The sequence below is a fragment of the Leptosomus discolor genome, chromosome 15 (genome assembly GCF_034619465.1).
Source record: "Leptosomus discolor isolate bLepDis1 chromosome 15, bLepDis1.hap2, whole genome shotgun sequence".
Classification (NCBI taxonomy): domain Eukaryota; kingdom Metazoa; phylum Chordata; class Aves; order Leptosomiformes; family Leptosomidae; genus Leptosomus; species Leptosomus discolor.
In genome coordinates, this window is record NC_141405.1 from 3,050,879 (window position 1) to 3,059,031 (window position 8,153).

The following is an 8,153-nucleotide window of genomic DNA, read 5'->3' on the forward strand; positions in this document are numbered from 1 at the left end:
TCTTACTGAGACTTAAACAAAAGGGCAAGGAGGTCACTGCAAAGTAAATGAGGCCCTTAATTTACCATAAAAAGAAGACGACTGGCTGTTAAGGTTTTATCGGATTACAACAAAGGCTCTTTGCACTCAGGAGACTGTGGTTTGATTCCCGGCATTGCTGGCAGGGATGGAAATCATAACCACAGACTATAGCAATAAGCTTCCAAATTTCCATATTCCAGCCAAGGGTGCTTCTCCCCAGCATAGCTGCTGCCCCGTGCCAGGCTTGTGCCAGCATGGTCAGGACCTGCAAGGTACTCCTGGGGCAGGACCTTCAGCCAGGCTCCAGGTCTCTGGGGGCTTCACTAGTCAAGGTGGGGGATCCAGCCTGGGACTGCTGAGGCCTTTTCAACTGTGAGATGGGAACAGGAGCAAGGTCACACCGTGTTATCTATTTAATTATCCAGCAAGAGTTTAAAAATAAGCTACCTTCTCCCGTATGCCTTTATACTTTTCAGATGAGAAGTTTCCTTCCTTCCTCCCAGATGCCTCCCAGCAGCTGCCATCACAGGTAAGTGAAGCAGATAATGGCAAACAAAATTTCCCCTCCATGAACAAACCTTGTTGTTTTTTTCCAGGCTTAAATTTCATTAGGAAATAATTTTGTTAACATAGCACATCATCTTTCGGTGTAGAGAGTGCTGGCATTTTGTTTGTCAGCTAGCAGAGAGAGCAATAAGCAGCCCTGCATTACGAGGAATATGCAAAGAGGGAGTTTAACTGATGCTGTGCATTTGCTACCTGGAAGACATGTCTGTGTTTGAACCTGTAGAAAAGAAATGCCATTGCACCTTTTTTCTTCAACCCTTTGTTGCAGTCAGTGCATAAAAAACCCGTACGCTCCTGTTTGTGCAGAGGAAATGTGCAACTTGTTTGTGTTCTCAGCACATGGCTCACCATCCACTTTTTTTTCTCTTTCTTTGCTATTTCAGTCCCATGGACTCACAGGAGGCTGAGGCTGGCTGACACCTCTGGGGACCACCTAATCCCATGGTTAAAGGCAGGGTCACCCACAGCAGGATGCTTAGGGCCGTGTCCAGTCGGGTTTTGAGTATCTCCAAGGACTGAGACTCCACGACATCTCTGGGCAGGCTCTCTGCAATCAGCACATCCAAAGTAGGCATTTAACCCTCAAAGTAATGAGTAACAAGAAGCCAAGAGATTAAGCTTAGTCCCCTTGAAAAGTTGTTCTAATTGTAATGGCCTCTTGGGCTGGATGCACATAGCATGGATGCAGCCTTCAGAGGGAAATACCTTCTCCTGGGTGTGTACCCCAAATGTCAAAACAGCAGTGCAGTAAAGTATCACATCCATAGGGGGGTGTAGACCAGTCCAGAAACTCTCTTTATTCCTTCACCATTTGACATTGCTGGTGGTAAGTCTGGAGGAATCTGACGGTAAACGGCAGGGAAGCAAAGGGCAGCTCAGACGAGATTCGTCTGCGCCTGTCTGCCTCAGTTTTCCCTTCATAAAACCAGCGCCTGGTGTTTTTAACCCAAGGGGGATGTATGCTTGGAAATGTGCATCTGCTGGGTCCTCCCGCAGGATTGAGAAAGGTATTGTGGCCGGTATCCCTCTAGTGCATCCTTCGAGGCCAACGCAGAGTTTAGTCCTTTGTTACAAACCAGAGACCGTGCAAAGCTCCAAAGAAAAATTTTCCACAGGAAGAATCCAGAAAAGTTTTTCTGTAGATAAACCTAATTATTTTCATTATAACTTTCTAACTTTTATTTCTATAATATAATATATCTAATATATAAAAATATTAGAGAAAATATAACAAAACCAAAAAAATTCAAAACAAAAGCCATTTCGAAAAGGAAACTCTAAACATTTTGTTCTGAAATAGTCAAAACAGAATATTTTGACATTGTTAGAATTTTTTCCCTCAGGTTCTCTTCCAAAACAAAATTCCAGAGGAAAAAAACCCCCGACATTTCGTTAAGCATTTCTGTTCAACTTCCACCTCAGCCCTGCAGAATCCAACAGAATATGTTTTTCTGCAGCAACTTTTGCAGTCAGCACTTCTATACACAAACATACACCGTGAACAGCAGAAATGACCCTGTATTTTGATTTGATAGATGCATTTATTGCTTTGTATGTAAATAAACTAGATAGCAATGAATCAGATTAGAAACCTTGCTAGAGTCATTCTGTAACGGACAATGAACTTTAAAAATATTTCAATTTGGCTACTGCTGAAGCAGGACAATAGATTCCGTGGCTGATCAGATTAATATTAATGAGCATAATTATCTCTCTGTTCCAAGTATGGCATCCTGGTAATGCTAATTTTCTTGTTAACTGATGAAGGTCATGGAACAGATTTTCACCTTGGTGGGAATGCAACAGAATTTAAGAAAAAAATAATTAAACAACAGTCCTGAATTTCAACATGAAAACATACACGTATATACGCATTATTTTTCCCACCGGGGACTCTTCCTTGAGACGCAGGTCAGCATTTAGCCTCCCTGAAGACAGCCCTTAAAGGGCTTGCAAGATCCGCAAAACTTTTCCAGGAATGGCTCCATAAGCTGTCTTCTATTATTGCATGCATTAGGGTTGAAAACAGAGCTTTGCCAGAGGCAGGCTCACAATATTGCAAAAAATTCCACCCAATGAGTGGCAGGCTATAAGAAAAACAATATTGATGTATTTTCCTCTATTTGTGGTTTCTTTTGTCCACAGAGTGTTTTTTGTCTTTCAGTGACGTCAAAGCAAAAATTCTCTTGCAAAATGACAACTGGAAAATAACCCTGAGAATATATTGGATTTCCCAACTAGTAATTAACTAACTTGTGCTTAATGGAACGTATTCTATATTTTACCAAGTCTACAGAAGATTAGTAAAACAAAAGCAATATTTTCTTCTGTTTTGATTGCAACGCTTGAGGCAAAGGCAGCTTAACACTTCACAAGTGAGTGTTTTGCATTCCTAAAGTATCTGTACGCTCAAACATGTCACAGCACCCTCATTGGAGGTGACAACAACTACACTCAGCCCAGTGATGCGCCAGGGTGGGGACAACGATGCCTACAGTTAGGTGACATGCATCTCATCCTTTAGAAGAGCAATTCACCTTCTTTTAGGAGAAATGATCCTGTATTTCCCAACTCCCTTCATCGCCTGTGGACAGACCCTCGGCCGGTTGTCTAACTTTGAGCTTCCCCAAAACAGGCAAGGGGAAAAGCGCTCCCAGCAACGATCAGCGAGAGTTGGGGGCCTTTGACAAGCCCTTTTCCCACATGTGAGTATGAAGCTGTTGCAGTCACCAGAGCTCAGTAATTAATTCAGATCACTTTATTCTTCCCTTCTTCTTGGTTCTTCATTTCTGTAAAATGGGCACATTCTCAAGTACAGAATTTTATTACACGTTGCTATTTATGGCTTTCTAAAGGAAAAAAAAAGACATCTGGTTTTCACAGAACTCACTGTGTCTTTAAGACTGCCTCGCAGAAAGAAAAATACAAATTTCAGCATATGCTCCATTGTGTAATATCGGAAGAAGCAGGTTTTACTGAGATTGTCTAGGACAAACTCAAACAACAATGGTCGGTTTTCCTTCCTCTATAAAATAGCTTTTTTGTGGCTTTACACTATTAGGTGCTGTGCAGGAATGGATAAGAACTGAGTCCCAAACCTGAATTCTAAAAGCTTTGTCAAGGCTCTTTTTTGTGGTTTCAATCAGCTGTTGCTGAGGATATTCTGCCTTACATAACACACAGCAGCCTAAGAGTGTAACCACATTACATCACTGCTGATCACGCTTACATGCAAGGACACTTGGCATGGCCTCTTTCCAGCCCCACATATAAAGAGTGAGTAAAGAAACCCATCAGGCCATTAAAACTTTATTAATTGTATAGTAATGCCAGTCATCCACCCTTTCAGCTCAACGGCTTTCTTCTAATTAGGGGTTGACAGCCATGGCTAAAGCAGGTTCTTGTCTTGGACTCTCTGACAACATGTTTCAGGGATCAGAAAAAATGCCTTTCTGCACTATCTACGCCTCGTTATGTGAGTGGTGTCGGTTATGGGAAAGCCATGTCTGTGAGAGGTGGAGCCCAAAGGACTGGGAAGGGGCAAACCACCAACCAAACCCCTCTGAAACTCCAGATCCCTTTACAGGGAACATCCTCCTGGAGCTATGGAGCACAGTACCAACACAGATTTGGTGGCCTAAAATGTCTTTCTGGTCTTATTTTGGATATGACCTATTTCTTCTTCTTCCTCCTATTTGTCCATGAGGGCCCAAATTCTATGGGGAAAATTAAATTTCCATTTCTTGCACATCTTCCCAGATTTAGTGAAAAAATCCTTCTACTTATATCCAGTAAAATGAGACTTTGCCATCATTTGCTCCGGGCTCCTCAAAACAGACTTTTAGTCACTTGGAAAAGATTTAGTTTTCCAGGGAGATGCTTTTTCGTGATTTCAGTGAAGCACCAATGTGTTTTAATAAAATTTAATAAAGTGTATATATGTCAGGGAAGATTTAATGTTGATAGTGGTGTTGTGCTTTGGAGATTCAATTATCCTTGGGTGAAAAAGACATGAGCGTTACTGAGCGCACGAATGAAAAGGGAACATTCGAAAAAAAAAAAAATCTGCTTTATCCAGCCAAAGTGGAAATCAGGTGAATAAATAAGAATATGTTTTAGCCACAGGAGAGACTATACATGTGTTCTGCACCGCAGAGGGACCTTCCTGTCTAACAGACAATGGTGTTTTGAGATCTATGAAACAAGTGTTTTCTTGCTCATACATCAGCGAAAGCAGATGTTCGACCTGTCAGAACCAGTGGAGTTGACATTATATCTGCCGAGGAGCCAGCTGCTCAAATCAACAGGGTTTCTTCTGACGCAAAGTTTGCGACTGCAACAACACAATCCAAGTTGTCGTGTCGGTGTCGGACGATCCCGCCGCTTGCCCTCTTCCGAGGGCTTTCCCAAGCAGGGGGTTGCACTTGCAAGCTTCTACCCAGGCCCTGTTAAAAGCAGTGCCCAAATGGGATTGAAACAGTGAGCAGACCCTGAGCTGGCTGCTTCTATTCTGGGTGAGCCTCAGCCCAGGAGAATACGTTGGTTTTTGCATTGCTCATTGGTCAGTTCTCACTTGCTATGATTGACTCTCGTCACAGCAATTTGGTCAAAATCCTGGGCTTCGTGGCAAATTCATCCTCTAGGTCAGGGTTTTTGAGAGTGTCCTCAGCCCACATGTCCATGAACATGGTGTCAGCTTTGCATTTATGAGACTGGAAAGTGGGAAAACTGTTGGCAAAGCTCTGCTTAGCACTCCTCCCTCGGCAGCCGCTGCCACGGACAGCTGAGGAGGTGAGGCTAACTGAATCCAGAGTGAGGAAACCAAGTTTTACAACCTATTCAGAAGAAGTCATTTATTTAACGGAAAGATTTGTCTGCGTTATTTTGGATGTTATAGTTTATACAGCAAGTGCAAAATTACCCTTTCAAATCTCTGCTATACGGTTCTGTTCCCCTTCCCCCACATTTGAGAAACTATTATCCCCAGAGCAGAAAAATGACTGTAAAAGGGACATTACAAAGCTGTACTCCTGCCTGCCAGTGGCCCATGCTTATCGAGTGCTAAGCAGGAAGAACACTGTGCTTTCCCCACTATATCTTTGCTTTGAATAGCAAAGATTATTTGCTCTGCAGAAATCATGTCTTAGCAAACCACAGTCTGCCTCCGTGTCTGGTTAAAATGAATCCATAGGCCCTCCAAAACTGAGGGGCTCACTTGCTCTTGAGGATGTCAGACAAAGTCAGGGCGACTTTGTTTTCTTCAACTATCAAAAGAAGCAAGCACGCAACAAAATTAAAATGATTTTTTTTAAAGGCCCCCTTGGAGGGAGAAATCACTGAAAGCTACATGATTCAACCACGGGTCAGAACCATGCCAGCCTGCCTGGTTATCCTCAGTTTGCAGGTAGTCTAGAGATGGAAACGTTTCATCCTATGTAAAACAATATTGGTGAGCGCTGCGTGTTGCCTCTGTATAACTGCATCTGGAAAAGGGAGGTCTCCTCTCCTCAAGTGTTGAGTGACATCTTACAACCTGTTTCTTTCCAGGCGACCTGGAAAATGTACACTCGGATTTCAAGGGAGAGGAAATACAAAGAATTTTCTCATCAGACTTGGCATTATCTATTTAGCAGGCAGACCTCTCTCCCACTGTACAGTATTTTTCCATTGTGTTGAATCAAACTTTATCTTCGACTCTGCTTCCCCATTCTAATAATAACGACGCAAAGTGTGGCTTTGCAAGTGATTCATTTCCTCAATACTGTTGATTGGGACTTTACACTACTTCAAAGGTAGGCAGCAATTTGGCTTTTTAACACAGTAGAGATAACATTTCTTTTGCATTGGGATGAACTCATTATGGGCTTTAGGATCAGGACCTGATTATTTGCAGACACATGGTGCTACACTTCTGCTGATAGGAATGGAGGGGTGAGGCAAAGTAATAGACTGGGTAAGAACTCATTAAATGTTGAGGCAGAACAATAGGCTCTTCCAGCCTTTAACTCCTTAGATTCATCTGGATCTTTCAATCTCAGCATCTTTCAGCCACTGGAGACTAAAACAACAATGAACTGAACGCAGAAAAAAAGCCAGGCAATTATTTCACTTTGGTAAAAATTTAATGGAATTTGTAAAGACAGAGGAAGATAACGGTGCAAGGAGTAAATTGGGTCACTAAGATTCTGATGTAAGGAAAAGAGAAGAAAATGGCAGACTATGAGCTGGTAAGTGCTACCCTTTTGAGGTTGGCAATGATTTTATGAGGAGCCCTAAAGACAAACAGCAAAAAAGTTGGGAGGGTCTATCTATCAACTCTGGATCTACCTATAGAGGCTCAGCTCCTCTGAGAGTTGGGGTGCTTACGTTTTAGCACCTAGATGTAGACTCAGGCCCATCCCTATGCCTTATGTTCAGCTGATGCATGTTCTTTTAATGTATCTTGGATCGCTTTACACGCTCGACAGGCCATGTTTCTTTCTATTGGCCATACACAGCACTGCAAATGCAAAAAGCCTGCCTGCAATAGCCAGCTCTTCTTCTGAGGTTCACATTATCATCTTTGTCTCATTATTCCTGGACGGCTGCCCATCATTTCTTATATGGGTCTTTCTTCAAAAGATGAAAGAAAAACAGTGCAGGAAGGGAAGGGAAAGAAAGGGAAAGAAATCTTGCTTTTTCTTAGGAAAAAAGACCAAACAATTCATTGAACTGCATGGGCTTTATTATTTATGCAACACACTTTGGGATACTAACATGTGAGTCAGCTGAGAACATACAGAAAGAAAAATAAAGATGTCTCTGCTGCCAAGGGGAAAAAACCACTCACCACCTCATTTCTCTTGCCCTACTCTGATGTGGCTTCTGAAGGACTATACCCAAAAGAACAGAGCCAAATCAGCAGAATACAGATTGAGAGGACGGTAGCATGAGCTGTGCCTCTCACTGTTACGTACGCTGTGGAGCCACAGATGATGTGGTAGGAGCGGCAGTGGCAGACATGGCTGAGCTCCAAGGATGAGACACACAGCTCCTCCTTGCACAGTGTGAGCTTCTGCACAGCAGAAATACCAATTTTGTCTTTCAAGAGCTTTTTCCTGGTGTAGCTCTACAAGTGTCTCTCCTGCCAAGCACTCTTAGAGCTATTAACAATTAACGTTTATGCTGGTGCAGAGTTTCAGACACCCCTTAACGGGACATACAACCTGAATTCCCCACATTCTCACCTGGATGCTGCTGCCACCATTTCCATGCGGCAGGAGTCCATCTGCCGAGGCTGCCTTGCACCTCAGCCATCTTATTTTGACATGTCTGAAACTACCCTGGACAAAATAGCCCGTCAGTGCAACACGACAGCACTGAGACCCAAGGAAGCATCTCCAATTTTCATCACTTAAGTCATGGCGTTGACTACATCAAGTTTCCAAGGCTTTGTACACTCCTGTTTGAGCTTGATTTTTTTTTTTTCCCTTTTTTTTTTTTTTTTTTTTCCCCTCCTTGCAGTGAATAAGAACCTTTGAAACATTTTTTTTTTTTCTCTTAATAACTTAGGTGAGGTCACTTCA